Below are 18,388 nucleotides of genomic sequence, written 5' to 3' on the forward strand. Positions count from 1 at the left end.
TTGCAGACATAGCGAGAACCACGAACATAATTGTCAATCCATGGGGTGAAGATGACTCGACTAGTGCATAGAGGCTACAAGAGGGTGTCAATCTCTTGGAAAACAATAGGCAACTCACATCTAACACAAGCTACACTCAAATGACCAAAGTCACCAAAAGCTAATCGCTAATCGATAAACAAATCATAACCGTTACAACATCAAACGACATCCGAATGCTACAAAACTTCTAGGACATGTATATATAATACCTAAGCACATGCTTATGGTTTCAAAACTCACTTTAGGTCAAGTGTAAAAATCAAAATTATTAATAGCAATGAGTTTTCGACCCCGAATGCATCTAAATGCTTAGCAATGATGCCCCAATACCCCACCTATGCTTATTTTGTGATTTCTTAGCTTAAATTCCTACTTATGATGAAATTAGGCTGCGGATCAGCGACGCCAAAAGCTACAGTTTACCATGAAATGTTTATATCAATGCATAGAGCTCTTACCTACGGTTGCAACGCAACAGACGGCACTATAATGTGACAGCTGGGAAGGGAGTAGGAAGCACGAGATAGAGAGAAGTGAGCGCCGTTAGCTCACGCTGTGTTTCTTTTATCCAAAACTTGAAAATAACTTCCAAAAATCAGCTTTTATACCTTAGCCAAAGTTTCTTTGGTCAAAAACTAATAATTTGGGAGCTCTAGCTAAGGATAAGTTGATACAATCTGGAAGCTTATAGCCCCGGCTCATTGATAACAATATCCATTTAAAAAAGTTACAATATTCACGATTTATCAAAAGAATACATGTGTTTACAATAAAATCTCCTGAAAAATGTTACATGGGTTAGCTTGCTAACAAGAGAAAGGACCCTTGAAAACATGGCCAAATTTTGAGCAAACAGAAGAAGAGATAGAGCAAGAAGATAGGTAGTTTGAAGGCCAGGTAGATGTGGGTATTTCAATTGAGCCCTACAAATTGCCTCAAGAGTACTCGCATCTACCGGAGGAACATTGGGCAGTAACTACAAAAGTTGTGTCCAGGAACCTCCGCTATGAGCACCATTTTCTGACATCGGATCTATTAAAGTACATCACTCTAGAGAAGCTACAAGAGGAGGTTCTTGAGCCAGAACTTCCCTATTCACTACTCAAATGGCTAACAATAGAGAAGAAGAAAGAGTTGCTACCAACTATTGTGCCATATACTAAGGGGACTTATAGAGACGCCGATCTTTTCGAATGGACCATAGAACAGATTAAAGAAGCTAGACAAGAATGAAAAGATAAATTCATGGGGGAGAACAAGCAGGACATCAATGTAAATTCCTTTGCTCCCACCCACATTCAAATTGACCCAACATATTGCCCAATCATTAGGAGGAGAAGGTGGACGGATTTCAAGAAACTACTTGTCTCTCACCCCACATGGCTAAATTACCTAGTTTTTTTTAAAGCATGAGAGGCATTTTTATTCGCCTACATGAGGAAGGCCATCAAAAAAATGATCTGCATGGTTCGAGGAAAGCCAGATATAGCATGCAGATGATGTTGAAGATATGCTACATACTCTCAGCACATGCATCAACACTTTCAACAACACGGAGGCCACCAAAGTCAAATGGACTTCACTCTTGGAGGTCTACAAAGGCCTGCTATTCAGTTTAAATAATACCACCAAGATGAAGGTAATTTATGGATTATCATGTTCCTGCCCAACCACTACATGTAGACCTTTGAGGAGGCCTTCTATATGGGCTACTTTGAGATAGATTCCACAATGTTCATGCCCAGGTGCAAAGATCTTAGATTAAGGTTTGTGGCATACACCCTTCATGAATGAGAAAACCCCTTAACTTGAATCTACAAGCCACAAGAAGAAGACCAATACAACAGATGATGCTGGCTTTTCAACTGTTCGTAGATGAACAAAATCAAAGAAAGCCCTTGCTCAAAGATTGAAGTCTTGTCAGGGACGACAAGGAGCAGGGAGGAGAGACTTTTGAAGCAAGGAGCCTAATCTTGCCAATCCAGACAGGCCTACAAAACCTTTTTTTCTTACTCATTTATTTTCCGCCTAAGCTGGCGTTGTAAATCCTAAACTCAAAAGAGTCAAATTATTTCCAAACCATTTTGTACTTAATGAAGAGGCTAGATTCCAGAACCCATCACATTTTTTTGAAGCAACTATCCCTTTCTATCCAAAAACCCAAGCTTTTACCTTAGGTATATAAGCCAAAATTTGTGATTATTAGGAGATCTGTTTTCATTTTGGAGCGCACGTAGTGAAGAGTGCCCCTACGCTTGCACACTCACTACTTTTTGTATGGGCAAGCAATGCTAATGAAACTTCATGTGTTGCTTCCCCATGCCCTTGGCATCATGTACATGTTCAATGTGCTATGTTTGAGTGTGTGTGTGTGTGTGTGTGTGTGTGTGTGTGTACGACGCATGAGTGATTTTAGCTCTAGTTTTGCCTAATGTGTTTAAGTGCTTTTTGATTGTGTTTTAAGTGAAACTAAGCATGGACATAGGTAAATAGGCCTTAGGAGGAGCCAAACCGCCCCTCATTCATTACTTTTTGTGAATTTGAGAAGTGGCAACAATTACGGTTGCTCACCTACCCGATTGTGACATTTGGAGGTTTTGATGTTGGAAACCTATTGCTTAAAGCCTAGAGACCCCCAATCTCAAGTTTCATGTAATTTGGAGTTTATTTGACCCCTCTACGGCGATTTGAGTGTTATTTAGGCCGCATGGGAGACTTAGACATTTTCCACTTAGTTGCTTCCTTGCTTGAGAGTGACACCTCTCTCCTCAGTCCCTTGCTACTGGGGCATTGCACTCCATGTTTCCATGCACTATTTGGGTCAGCTACGTCCTCGGATTGACATATTTACTTCTCTATAGGTTACATCATCCAATCCCGTCGATAATATTACAGGTTGCTTCATAAATGCCAAGCAGCCCCAACTTACTCTTAGAAAAAAATTCCATGCTCCCTTTAGCTTGGTGAGCTTCAAATTTTCTTTGTACTAGTGCTAATTCCATGATGGTGAAGCTTTTTTCTCATTGGTGTGTGTGTTGGTTTTTTTTTTGGGAGAGAGAGAGAGAGAGAGAGAGAGAGAGAGAGAGAGAGAGAGATGCATGTAGATGAAGTGCACACATGAGTGCATTTGGCGAGAGTCTTGGTGAGACTGAACAAACACTTCACTAATCATGTTCTTGCACACACGGATGATGAACGCTTGCAATAGTTGCAACAAGTGATGGGAGCTTTTGCAAACACTTTTGCAGGTTCAGTGGCATGCAACTGAACTATTGCTTCATATTGGTTAACAAGCTCTCGAATGTGGTGAATGTGTTTGAACGTAGAGAGTGGTCTTTTTTTTTTTGTGGGGGGGGGGGGGGGGGGGTGGACTCATTATGATAAGATAGTTCACCATATGTCACACGTGAAGCCAACATAGGGTGGCCTAGGGTGGTGAATCTCAATCAAGCAGGCTAGTCCCTTTCTTCATAAGAATAAGATATTTTGAAGAGAGGTCCAATGCACAACAACTACCTTGCCATTTTCTAGAGTCGCTAGAGGACAACTTGAGAGGTTGCACGTTAAGGAAAGGAATCAAAAGATGGACTACCGAAGGTAGCATATGTCACATAGTTGAATTAGAATAGATCCCATCACTATTTAGATTTTTCTTCGTGCAATTTCAACCAGTCCTTTTGATGTTTGAATTCCTCTCTTAATCGTCACAAATGTCCTGTGTGTGTGGGTGCTTGGACCCACAAGCCCTTAGTGTTCTTGGCACATACTCCTTAGGTCTAATATAAGGAGGTGCTTCCATGCGGCAAGACACGATTTTTCTCTCTCCCTTACTTGGCACACCACAATATGCACAATGTTTAGTGTGTGTGTTATTGGGTTTCATTGGCCAATTAGGATTTTAGAAATTAAGTTGTTTCAACAATGGATTCTCACATTGGATCTCAAGCAAACGCACTAGTTTAACTTTGAGAATTCCTTCGCAATCATTAGAGATTCTCTCTAAGTGTTTGTCACTGTGTTAAGTCAATCATGCTTAGAGGAAGTGTGTGTGTGTGTGTGTGTGTGTGTGTGTGAGAGAGAGAGAGAGAGAGAGAGAGAGAGAGAGAGAGAGAGGCGGGGAGAAGAGAATCTTCAATCTCAAAGGGTAAATGGTATCAACTAAGAAACGCCGAAATTGGACTTTGTTGATCCATTCCAAGAAAACTTAGGCTTTGCTTAAAGTTGTGGACTTGAGTTCAAGGCGCCATTGCCTGGCGGGTGCATTTTTGTTAGATTGGAAAATTATGTTCTGTTTGTTGTTTTTGCTATATAACCTTACCCTAGTAGGAGCAATCCCGAGACCTTAAAGATCCGTTTTGATAAGTTTTTTTTTTTTTTTGGCAAAGCTCATGACGGTGAGTGAATTATTTTAGCATAACCAAAAGAATACAAATTCTAGTCATGCTCATGCGGAGCCATGACGTCTCCCAAGAACCAAAGATACATCAACTGGTAGGGGAGCCACCCCAAGACAATGAAGAGGGACAAGCATGGACCAAACCTCGACCTCAACAAGGCCTAGTATACTTAACCATAAAAGTCCGTCATTGTGGAAATATTTACCCTATTCCACTCATCAAAGTTCCTCCGTTTCCCAATGGCAACAAAGCTTCCTTGCTTTCTTGTATAATCTCTGTGAACCTAGCTAGTTTCAGGGCGTTCTCGAAAACTCGACAATTTTTGGACTTACAAACATCCTTGAAGTAGCATAATCTAGCAATTTGCATATGGCACTTGAACACCTTCCCACCCAGAAAAAGATCGTTCTTTAAGAACCCTATCATCTAGGTCTTCTGAACCCATTTGCAAATCTTCCCTACCAGGCCACATATGAATGGACACTCCTTGAATAAATGAGAGATATTCGTACTAGCCGTTTTGCATTGCAAGCATCTATCTATACCAATACCTCTGGCTAGAACCTTTACAACAGTAGGTAATCCCTCCACAATATCTTCCAAAGGAAAACCTTCATCCCATGCGGCCAATGAGGGTAACAGATGTTCTTCACGATTGTCACCCATCCTAAATTTGGTCATTGCCTGCCCCACTACTTGTTAAGGGGGGGAACCAATCCGGTAAGGCCATAAGGGTGTTGTACACATCCTTGGTTTGTGGTTTAAGGAAATGTTTGTTCATGGGCCACCGCCATGCTTTCCACTCAAAGTTGGACTCGCACACAGGCAGGAAACACCTGTCTAACCGTTCTAAAGCTCTATTGGCAAGCAATATCTCAGTTCCACTAAGGTGAAACTAGGAGGCTAGGTGGTCTATTCTTTTACAGCTTCTACCACTGTTATCCCAAAATTGATCCAAATATCATAATCCTTTGTTATCAATATTTTTGGCCACTTACCTCCAGAATGGGTTCAGCAAGACACTTCCTGCCTTAGAGGGGACATTGTGTCATAGAATTGTGAAAGTACCTTGTTACCTCTCCCCATTCCAAGGCCTCCATTTCTCTGTTGCATTTTTTAACTAGATCGCTCGTTATGCCCCCAAGGCTAGAACACCTGGGGGCAAACAACTTATCATGCATCTCAAACCCTTTCCACTGGCCACCTTACGAGTACAATATGGCATTGTGCATCATGGCCTTTGTCATAATAGCCTATGCCTAATCTTCCTTCGTCATTGCTACCACAAACTTGGCACACTAAGCCTCCGCATGTGTACTAGGGTTCAGGATCCCAATACCTCCTTGCTCTACAGGTTTGGCAATGGACTCCCATTTCACCCATTGCCAGGGAGTCTAGTCTTTAGTGTTGTTTTTCCATAAGAATCTTTGCACCAGTTTTAAGAACTCTTTCTAGCTGCATTTGAATAACTTTAGCAGTGCACCGTTGAATGCTATCTAAAGGAGCATAAATGAATTGACCACTTTCACTCTGCTCAGGAAAGGGAGAAGCACATACCTCACCTTTGTATCTTGCTCCTTACTCTATCCATGACCCATAGAAATATTTGCTTGAGGGTTATGTCCACACCCAAAGAAGGGGATCCCAGGTGCTGAAATACCTTCCCTTTTGACACTATCTCCCCCGTCCACAATGACGGATTGAACGAGCCATTTTTTGAGAGTAGATTAAATCTTGATTTTTCAATACTACTATACTAATACTATTTTTGCACAATCTCCAAGCCTTCCTCATCACTTGGGGGTAAGCTTGTTGGAAGAGTAGGGAATCATCTGCAAATAGCTTCGCAAGAAGCTATTTGCAAGAAGTTGGTCGCTGTTAGGCAAAGACAACCATTTCCCCTCTAGCTGCACTGTCTTCGAGCAATGTCACAAGAGGATGAGATCCAATGACGAACATTAGAGGAGCAAGCTGGCAACCTTGATTGATTGATCTTTTGACCTCAAATGCCCCCACAATTCTCTCATTGAATAGGAGCTTAGATTGGCTACGAGCACCAAGGGTGCTGATCAAGTGACACATCCGTGGCACAAAGCCCAACGATTTCATGAAATCTTTGATAAACGACCATGTGATCCTGTCATAAGCTTTATCTAAATCCAGTTACATCAAGATACACTCTTGCTTAGTGAATGATGCATACTCTATGCCGACCATTGTTGCCAAAATGTTATCATAGATTGACCTTCCCTTGATAAAGCCATGCTAGTGGGGAGTGATGATTTTTTCTAGGAGAGAAGAGAGCCTAAGAGCTACGGTTTTGGCAATAATTTTATAGGCCACTAACATCATAGTTATGGGACGCCAATGTTTAAGCTGTGAGCAACAAATTTGTTTGGGGATAGGTTTGATGAGGCCCCTTTTAATGCTTAAGCCTAGGACTCCATTGACTAGTGTGCATGGTCTGGCTTCATCCACCTGTAGAGAAAGAGCCTCAAGATGTTCTATGATCTTTCGTAGGTGATCAAGGTTAGTTGATTCATTTCATCAAGGTCCTTAAACTCATTTCCTTTCCCATCGGTGAGTGAGTGGACAAGGCCCATATTTCTCTTGACCTTAAGGGCCTTGAAGAAGTGAGTTTGATTAGTCTCGTTCGGTTGGAGGAAGGTTTCTTTGGATAATATTATGTCCTTCCTCACCTCCTCGAGTTGTTGCTTGGCCAAGTCACACTTAGATTCTAGTCACCTTTTATGCTCAGCTTCAGAGGCTGACCCTTTGTGTTTTTTAGTGGTTAATATCTCTACTTTGTCAGCGAGCTACTTTAGGTGCTCCTCTCGATACTTCTTCCTTCTAGGAACTATAGTTTTGACTCTTTTTTAAATATTATTGGCAAAGATATTTGTAGATAATGGGAACGGCCCTTTTGTAGAGGATGATGGAGGGTTGGATTGGAGGCTTCTAGAAGTAGTAACTATGAATAGTTACCATGGTTATTAATACAATGTGCAGTCAATCAGAACCCAATTGGGAAGACTACAAATATGACCTATTACTTCATTTTTGGAATCCAAACCCCGAGTTCCCAATCCTAAGCATAATATTTTTGTATCTTGAGTCACAAGCATATTTACTTTGTAATTCTCATTAATTTGGAATCCCATTCATCACTAACTCCAATTGTATACGCTTTCCGATTCGAATAATACAATTCCAATTTTAGTTCTCTTTTAAGTTCCAGTTCTGTCTTTCAATATATTTAGTTTGATATGAAGTCTCTGGTCTGATCTGAATTGTCTCTACCTGCTGCCAACATGGAATACCTCTTTGAAAGTGTCCAATTCATTCCATTTTGGCAATCATGGTGGCTTGAGCCAAGTTGATCTCAAAAGACGAACTATCTCCTAGTTGATGTGAGCTATCAAATATCATATATACCACCTAGAAGAGGTACAAGTGGTCGATGGTCAGCTACCAAATTCATGGATGATTCAGGTTGGCTCGAAGAAGTAGATGATCTTGTTCTTGGATAGTCCTTACTATAGTGGTCATGAGGCTCATGGCAATGTTGGCAAGGAGGGCACCCTTCAAGCAGAGGTTATTTGCTGTGGTAATGCCCATATTCCCCGCATTGATAACACAAAATGGGCCGATTGGATGGGCAACTCGGAGGAAGAGGCGGTCTTTGCTCTTGTTGCATGGAGGTGGAGGTGTAGAAGCTTTGAGGGGCTGAGGGAGCATTCACATTATAGAAGCTCTGAGATGGAAAAATGCTTTGCATACCTTGCATAAGAGGGGTTGTCAACAAAGGTGGCATGTGGTTTGGATGGCCGTAGGAGGAAACCATGTTGGATGCAAGTGCTAACCCATATTGGAGAGTAGGACCAAGACTTTGTTGTATTTGTTGTAATTCCTTTAGATAGTAGCAATCCTTGTCCTCATGTCCAGAATTTTCATAGAAGTGGCAATAAGCTCCAAGGGGCATTCGTGTGTGGAGGGTTCCCTGGAGAGTGGCATGAGCTACACTAGACCACAGCCTTAGACTGTTGTTGAGTTCTAAGGTCTTCTAGCTTGCGCTTGATCTTGTCCAAATCCTCTTGATGTGGTGGCTTTTTCTATCAAAGAGAGAAGGATTTCTCCTCCTGAAGAGCTTGTTGTAACTTTAATGCTTCTAGTCCCTGTGTAAAGAAGTCAAGGAGCCAGATGGACTTTCCAAGAGTACAAAAGGTAGTCTCTACCAAAGGGGAGTCGTTGAACGACTTCCTTGCCCCCTCTATCCTAGTAGAAGCATCAACAAACTCCTCCAGAGTGGCTTTAGGTCGGACACTCTCTCGGAGCTTTTGTTGAGAAGTCTTAGGAAGAGCCTTCTCTACCCACTTCTTGACCATAAATTCACATGGCTGCTAGGGAAGCTTGGCAACCAGATACTTTATTCTAGTCACAAGTTTTGAAAAAGTCTCATTTGGATGGAGCATCAGGTTTGCTAACTCATCCATAACTTTCTCTTGGAAGTCACCTAGTATGAAAGCTTCACAGAATTATTGCCTTAGTGTTGCTCAAGTAGTGAAGTGGTTCTCAACAAATAGACTGTACCACTTATCGGCTAAGCCATCCAAGGTTGATGAGAAGAGCACTAGGTAGGCATCTTCTCTATTGAGGCCACGACCCCTGTAGTGGGAGACAAATCTCCTAGCATGGTCATCTGCATCCTCTGTGGAGAGTCCTTTGAAAATAGGAAACTATATATTTACCTTAGCCAGGACGCTTGTGAGCTCCTCCATGGCTACTTGTTCACGAGCATGTTGCTCAAGAGCTTGTTGTAACATAGTGGGCGAGAATTGTACTGGGGAAGGTGACGTGGGAGGTGAAGGATTGTTTGAGGGAATGGAGGTAGACATGCGAGAAGGTAGGAGTAACGGGGCTGGTGGACTTCTACTCGACACTAACAGTTGGCACTTCCGATGGTAGTACATCACATGACGCAGTAGTGGGCTTTGTCAATCTGTAGACTGCCTTGTATGTGTCATGCAGTAATAAGAAGCCCACCCCCAAGATTTGGGCATGAAGACCTTTAACTTATAGAACACTGGTCCAGCCTCCTCTAGACCAAGATGAGTGACTGGACCACTTGGCTAGATGAAGATGAGAGATGACTAGACCAAGACGAGAGGCTAGACAAGCTGGTCAAGGATTAAACCAAGATGGATCATACTAGTTGAAACCAGTGGACTAGCACAGGTAAGAGATTAAACCAGCTAGCTCCTTGACTTGACTCTCGACGGAGTGAGACTTCAGTTGAGGTTCCATTGGGCATGCCAAAAATGAGAGCACCTGTAGCGGGAAAAGTATGTCGTGCTCTCTCTACAGTGGGTTCTCCTTAGTGCAGTATACAAGAAACCTCACTCCAACAAAAATAAAATATCACACTAAAGTGAAATGATGACTCGAAGCACAACAGACTCAAAAATTAGTGGAACCCGACAAGCTCAAAGAACCATACAGACTCTAGCTTGGTAGCAGGCTCAGCTCTAAGCCCAGACTCAAGGGCACAATGGGGGTGTCGAGACGCAAATGTGCAGGGACAGTGTAGACGTGTTGTGCATGAACTCAATAATCAAGACTCAAGACGCTCGAGCATACAAAGTAGATGATGATGATAATGATAAAAGTGGCACGTTGGAACCAACCACACATGTATGTAACACACAGGGCCACCAAAAGCTAGCAAGATATCCCAATCCAGCTAAGCCTTTCTCCAAACTTCCGTGGTGGTGATTTGGCCACGATGTCTACTAGACCACCATCCATATCACTTACCACATGTCACTACCCAGGCATGAGTCCATCCATTGTAAACTCCCGACCAACTGTAACTAATTGCCAGTCCTATTCGTGTGACACTAACTGCCCTTCCTATGCCCAAGACACTGTAGCCTTGCTACAAAAAACCACACAAGTGGGACACTAAGCTTCAAATAGAACTATGGGCTTATAGAATTGCCTACAACGTTACTACTGGCATGACATCTTTTAGAATGGTGTATGGAACAAAGACGGTAGTCCCAATGGAGTTTCTATTCCCAGTCTAAGATGGTGGTTGAATATGGAATGGACTTTAATCGGAATCTGAAGTAGAGATTGGGTGAGTTGTTATAGTTGGATGAAATTAGATAGATGGCCATGCTAGAACAGAAAGTAGTCCCGCAAAGGAGGAAGCACTAGCATGATAGTAAGATTAAGGTAAGAGAGTTCAAGAAGGTGATTTGGTATTGCTTTACCAGTCTAAGTTGGGACCAAAGAAACCAAATTTGAAGATAGCTTGGTCATACCCCAAAGAGATTGGGTGTTCTCCAATGGTACGGTAAGGCTCAAAGATTCTTTGGGATTGCTATTACCAAGAGTATACAATGGGGCCAAGATCAAGTTATACTCTGTGAGGACAGACAAAACCCCAATAGAACCAATACCAGATGTACACTTTGAGTCAAAAGATGAACACTTGGATTTGTTCCATATCATACCAATGGGACTAGTTTCAAATTCAGTGCAGTACCAACCTCTCACTAGTCACAGACAACACTCAGACTGCATTTAGATGTGTGCCAAACCAAACAAGCCAGTTTAGAACCAGTGGGGAAAACCAGTCACATCAATATCACATAACGGTCACCACCAAAAAAAATTTGGCAATCATAGAGAGGATCTCACCAGTAATAACAATTACAACATGCCACTGCATGAGTGACATGTCACAAACAGTGTGCATAATCTTGAGACAGACAAGGTGGGGTGCATTCATGGTGGGGGCCCATCCTCACTTTATTCGCATCCTCTTGTTCCACTTGCATTGCAGCTTGCAAAATTTTTCTCAATCTCACATCAATAAACCTCATCATTACATACACCCACTCCTTCGACAATCGCACAACAGCTCTACCCAAAACTCCTTGGTGCTCCTTGTTCGAGTCATTCACCACCACAAGTGAGTACTCTCTTCTACATAGGATCGGTCACGTTCACTGTGCATGGGAAGAAGAAAATTGTTAGAGAAAATGAAAGACACCTTAGATAGAATGTCGACAAAAACTGAGACCTTGATAGCTTTGATGGTTGAGGCAGTAGGTGTGGCAACGCATAGTAAAATTGGTAAATATGTGTTTCAAGACAAGGATCAAGCTCTGTTGAAGCTATGGAATTTGAGGGTGATAGTGGAAGCAGCCAAGCTAGCCTTTGACAATGTTCCAGGCAGACAAAGGAACAACTGTAGTGAATAAAAGTGAGGAGCGGTATCCGCCATCGGACCCAATATGGGTGCCCAAGATGTTGACTGGCAAGAAGTGCAATTTGGTTCTTGATTTGAATGGCCTGTTGGTGGTTAAATTTTTAGAGTCAAATCATGGTGAATCTCCCCTTGAATATGCAAGGGAAATGATAAAGTATTGTATGCAAGATAGGCGGTATGTATTTTGTCGCAAAGACAACCACCAATTTTTGGATTGGTGCCTCTAGTTTTTCCATGTGTACATATGGAGCACCAACATGTAGTGTAAAGTATTTGCAATATTCGATACATTATTCAAACCATAGCGGACAAGGATGGCAGGTGTTTTTGCACAGGAGCATTGTGGTAAGGTGCCTTGGCTGATACATAATAAGCATGTTTTCTTCAAGAACTTGAGTATTTTTTGGAGGGTCTTAACGTAGCTTGAGCCCAAAAAGATTCTGATCATTGATGACAATAAGTACAAAGTGTTCCAGAACCCTGAAGAAAGTTGCCTTATTACTCCCAAGATAGAGGACCAAACTCTTGTGAACATCGGCAACAGTTTCTGGTAGACACTTTGGCTCCCTGGCTATTTCTATGTTTACAATCAGAGGACCATGTAGCATATACAACTGACAATGGGTTTGATACTGGCCCAGAGGTGTTTTTGGATGTATTTCTTAGCAAGCTAGAAGCAGATCTACGAGAAAGCGATGAGGCCGAGTAGAGGCAGAGATCCGTTAGAGACAAAGGGAGGGTGACAAAGAAGTTGAAAGGCATGAGAGGGTAAGATTAAAGAAGCAGCAACCATTTGAAGTAGAAAGGAAAAATTCAGGAACCAAAGGCTCAGTAAAGCCAAGAGCACAAGCACACTAGGTACTACAAGTACAAGAACCCTAGGTAGCACAAGCATTTTGAAGAGTGGGAGACTCTTCGCATACTTGTAAAATTATATACTATGATGGAAAGTTGTAATATCGTGATAAGATCGCCTTTTCAATGTTCATACCTATTCGGACTTTCATTCTAGATAGTACTGTTTACAAATTTTGTACTATTGTATTTTTTGGGGCCATACATTGTGCTATGTTGGCATACTTTTTGGTCTTGTTAACATTATATGAATGCAATGGTAGCATATTGAGTGCTTCTTTTCATACTCAATAAGCTAGTTGACTTACCCAGTTTGCTAATAGTATAGATAGTTGTAACCATCATAAATAGGGGGTATGATGTCTAGCATATTGTGTTTAGTTAGCATACCCACTTATGCTATTTAGCATACCTACTTATGCTGGTTAGCATAAATACTACTCTATATGCTAGTTAGCATACATGCAACTATGTATGCTAGTTAGCATAGTGGCTATGGTGGCCAACATACCTAGTTACTATACCCAGTTATGCTAGTTAGCATACATGCTAGTTATCTATGGATGCTTGTTAGCATAGTTTGTATGCTAGTTAGCATACTCAATTCTGCTAGTTAGTATACCCAGTTATGCTAGTTAGCATACCCAGTTATTGGTTGTTATAAACATCAAAGCCATATATACCCAGTGTGCACAAGAGACACAGAACCAACTTTATGATAAGACTACATTATCATAAACACCAGACCAATATATATACAGTGTGCACAAGAGACACAAAACCAACTTTATGATAAAACTACATTATTTGTAGCAAGAAGTATATTGAAAGGGAATGCCATTATAGATTTCTTCAAAGATATATGAGGTGATTGTGTACACCTGCCTTCTCCTTGGGATGTGCTCAATAGGTATTTTGATACATCTCAATAGATGTGAAAGTAGGTGGACAATGGGTTGCTTGTGGTCTAGCTTGAAGGTGTATGCATCCAATTTCTTGTAATACAGTCCTTGCACAACATATGAGCTTATGTCAATTACATTGCTCCATTCATCGATGTACCCCTTCCCCACCTTCTCCTTTGTTGCAACACACTTGAAGAGGTAGAAATCCGCATCCTCGACATTGGTTGAAGCAGCTGGATTTATAGCAAAAGTGTCTCCAACACATAGAGCGCTACTCAGTACATCATGATGACCTTTGTATGTGAAGCTATCATAGCCAAAGACTTCGTCTGTCAGAACTTCATTTGTTGGCTTAGAATCTACCAAAACCTCATCAGTTAATGGCAACAGAATATGATAATCCCAAGCATGTAAGTGAGCTTTATTGTTGTAGTGATTCTACCTTCCGTGCATGTATGCATCACAGAAGCATGCCAAGTTTCTTGTTGCAAGGGCAGTTGGATCATGAGGGTTGTGACCATGAAAATCATGCAGAGAGCGAGATTTTTCCACAATGGAACAATTCCACTTGACTTCCCTGTTCACATCCCCCTCTTTAACCTCCCAGAAAACATGGGCACATTCCCTTTCTTTTGAAGGATATGATGTAGGTGCTCCCCACGACAAGTTGGCTTGGAAATAAGCAACCATACCTATTGCACACCACAAAATAGCTCCATGCGGTTTTAGTTGCTCGTGGGTCGAGGTTCTTTTCCCAACTGCTCTTGCACCATCATGCTCCCCCTTGCATTTTCTTGATCCAAAGAAGGACCGGCTTAAGCCAATACTTGTGAGTCCACCATATCTTGCAACAAAATAGAAATGATTGGCTCCCTTGAACTGCGAGGCCTCACCATTGGACCACACCTAATGTTGCTTAGGAGTGGCATCCTCTTGTTGTAACCAGTCACGGTGTAGCATGTTGCACAAACAATGTGTCACTGCACCTTGTCATCTTATATGAAGAAGTGGATTTTTTTGACTACCTCCCCTGCCTTGCGGTAGTACGCCATGTGTAAAAAAATGGTTACTTGACTAGAGTGCCAATGCATTGATTGAATTTCGTTTTGCACCTTGAAAGTGTAATTCTCGAAAAAATCAACAATTGAGTCAACAACATCATCCGAAAACCAAAGGAGACAATCCTTGAATTTTTGTCCTTGCCATTGAGCTACATAGTTATGAGTGATGAAGAGCTTTAACTTGGTTTTCAAGACTCTTACCCGGCTTTGCTATCTCCAAGCAACATAATTCTAACCTCTTGACTCCACATATCTTACAGTCTCCCATCATCTGGAAACCAAAGGAGACAATCCTTGAATTGTTGTCCTTGCCATCGAGCTACATCATTATGAGTGATGAAGAGCTTCAACTTGTTCTATAAGACTCTAACATGGCTTTGCTATCTCCTAACAACATAATTATAACCTCTTGACTCCACATATCTTACAGTCTTCCATCAGGAATTCTCTTCCATGGAAATCTGCATCTACTGGCTTTGGACAGAGAACCGACTCCCACATTTCTGTGACACCTTTGAACGTGTGATGTGAAGCCAAACAACCCTTGCTAATATTCTATCATGTGGCATAGATATTGCATGGACAGTGGCAACCCGCATCATGCAACCGAAAGGCACGAGAGAGCATGTGGTTCAATGAGTCCTTTAAAAAGGACATCTGCACATGGCATTCGCAACAACATGTGCATATATCCTTCAGTTGCCTACAAAAGAATGGCTTTAACATCTCAAATATTCTCATGCCAATCTTGGAATTTGGATACTTTTCTTTGAATCTATGAAAGAGCTCAATCTGTAATATCCAGATTTGATCATCAATATGTTTACTAAGAAAAATGAATCCAAACAAGAATATATAGATTGTTACCTAGGACATCCAGCATGTTCATGAAAACAAAGCAGTGTGTTAAATAGCACATTCAACATCCTAACATGCATGTAATACGGTGTGTTGACTACCATATATAGTGTTTTCATTAGCATAATAGGTATGCTAACTAGCATACTCAGTGTGCCAACAAGCATTTGTAAAAATCATAGCATGTGTGCTAACTAGCATACAAGGTATGCTAACTAGCTCCTTAGGTATGCTAATTGGAATAGCATGTATGCTAACTAGAATGGACAATGTTATGATCATCATAACCATTATTCTAGTTAGCATACTAGCTATGCTAACAAGCATAATCAGTCTGTTGTATGCTAGTTAGCATGTGTGCTAACTAGCATACAAGGTATGCTAACTAGAATGGACAATGTTATGATCATCATAACCATTATTCTAGTTAGCATACTAGCTATGCTAACAAGCATAATCAGTCTGTTGTGTAGCATATGAGATATGCTAAACTACATAGAATGTGTGATAAGAAGAACGGAAAGTATGCTAACTCTAGCATGGACTAGGTACTGACCAGCATTCCCTGAATGCTAAGAAGAATAGTAGGTGTGTTGATTAGCATACCATTTATGTTGTTGATCATACCCAACATGGTAATTAGCATACTAGGTATGCTTGTGCTAACCAAAACCATTATTCTAGTTAGCATACTAGGAAAGGTAGCTTGCATACTCATTATGTTAAACAACATACTTAGCATGCTAATTTGTATACTAGGAATGCTAACTAGTGTAAACATCGTGTTAAAAAGCATATGCAACATGCTGGTGAGCATACTAGGCATGTTAACTAGCATAAATGGTGTTAATTAACATACATATTTTGTTAACTAGTATACGTTGTGTGCTAGGTAGATTGCTAGCCATGCTAAATAACATACTCATTATGCTAAACAACATACCCAACATACTAGGAATGCTAATTAGCATAAACCTTGTGTTAAATAAAAGACTCATCATGCTAGTGAGCATACTAGGTATGCTAACTAGCATAAAGGGTGTTAATTAACATACATAGTGTGTTAGGCAGCATACTTTGTAAGATTACTAGGCATGCTAACTAGCATACTCATTATGCTAAATAGCACACCCGACATACTAGGAATGTTAACTAGCATAAACCTTGTGTTAAACAACGTACTCATAATGCTAGTGAGCATACTAGGTATGTTAACTAGCATAAAGGGTGTTAATTAATGTACTCTATATGCTAGGTAGATTACTAGCCATACTAACTAGCATACTAATTATATTGAACAACATAGACAACATACTAAGAATGTTAACTAGCATAAATGTTGTGTTAAACAGCATGCTTAACAACATACTAGGTATGTTAACTAGCATACTTTGTATGCTAGGTAGATTACTAGGCATGCTAACTAGCATATTGATGACATGCTAACTATCTTACCTTAGCATGTTAACAAGCATTCTGAGTATTATGTATAGTGTGGTTATTAGTATCAGTCTATAGATGAGTATGCTATTAATTAGCATATACAAGTTATTATGCACTAGAGATGCAATACATAAAATACATAAGTTATGGCATAAGTATTTAATCGATCACCTGAGGCTTTTCTAGAAGTGCACATGGTGTTTTATGTAGCTTTTCCTCCCCACTGTCTTTCAACAAACATCCTTCTTGTTGGGTGAAATGGGAGTCTCCTCTCTCCAAAATGTGTAGACCAAAATTCCTAAATTTTAAATGTGATAGGGATATGACGGTGTTTCTTGTGACATGCAGCCAATGAAAACAATCGACTATCGACACTAGGCTTCACCTACCGTGATTTCACCTTGAACAAGGTGCGACGACCGACTTTTAGGACCCTAGAGAATTTTGCAATAGGCATGTTTACCTTTGAATTCAACATCATCTGCAATGTTGCATTATTCAAAAACAACTCCTCATTAGAATGTGACTTCTTGACGGTAGTCAGTGTGTTGTTGACATTGGAGACAATTGCACTCTATACAATAGTCTCCTCCACTAAAGAATGATCATGGATTGCCCGAACAAGCAAATATTGGGCAACAAGATTCTAGATTTTCCACTTTGATTTTGTACTAAAACCTTCAGTCATACTCTTGAAAGGTCTCACAATCTTGAAGCAGATTTTTTTTCTCCTCATCATCGATGGCATGATGTACTCGCTCAGTTTTCATCTGTTTGTTGCTCTCGCTATTTACTCTTTCTTTCTCTCTCATATTTCTTGATAACAAAAAGAGCTGGATACTTAAGTGAATAGCTATCAACAGTTGATGCTATAAATCCAAACATGCCAGGTCCAAACATGCAATGATGTGACCAACTAAATGAACGACTTCATTTATAGTGAGTGGGCTACCCACAAGATTTGCTTACCATCATATTACATCAAGCCTCCATTTCTAGCATTGGACTAGTGGCAATAACATTGTATGCTAGTTCTCAATATTTGTAGGTCTTTGCCAAAGCAAGGAAGAGAGCTCAGCTTTGAGAACTCAAATCCGAGGTAGGATTCTTGATGCAAGGAACAAGCACAACACACACAGAAGAAACTCAACAAACCACCTGCTAGAGAGAGAGAGAGAGAGAGAGAGAGAGAGAGAGAGAGAGAGAGAGAGAGAGAGAGAGACTCCAATACCCCACGTCGTCTTTACTAATTGACAAACCAGGCCACACCCCAAAAGGGAGAGAAAGAATAATATTTTTATGGACATTTTAAATTGAAACTGCACTTGCTCTTTGGTTTTTAGTATATGCAAACAAGCACAAGTAACTAGTATTGTCCATGACAACATTTTTAGTGACACTTTAGCATGCTTATACCGGAATGCAAAAGAGAAGACTACAAAAGCAGCTGCATTAAAAGCATCAAGTGGTGAAGCAGGACATACTAGAAAAATATATATATCATTCTTTAGTACAAATCATGGACAAGGATGGCAATTTGAAACTCAA

Source organism: Adiantum capillus-veneris, chromosome 6 (genome assembly GCF_014529385.1).
Source record: "Adiantum capillus-veneris isolate H3 chromosome 6, ASM1452938v2, whole genome shotgun sequence".
Classification (NCBI taxonomy): domain Eukaryota; kingdom Viridiplantae; phylum Streptophyta; class Polypodiopsida; order Polypodiales; family Pteridaceae; genus Adiantum; species Adiantum capillus-veneris.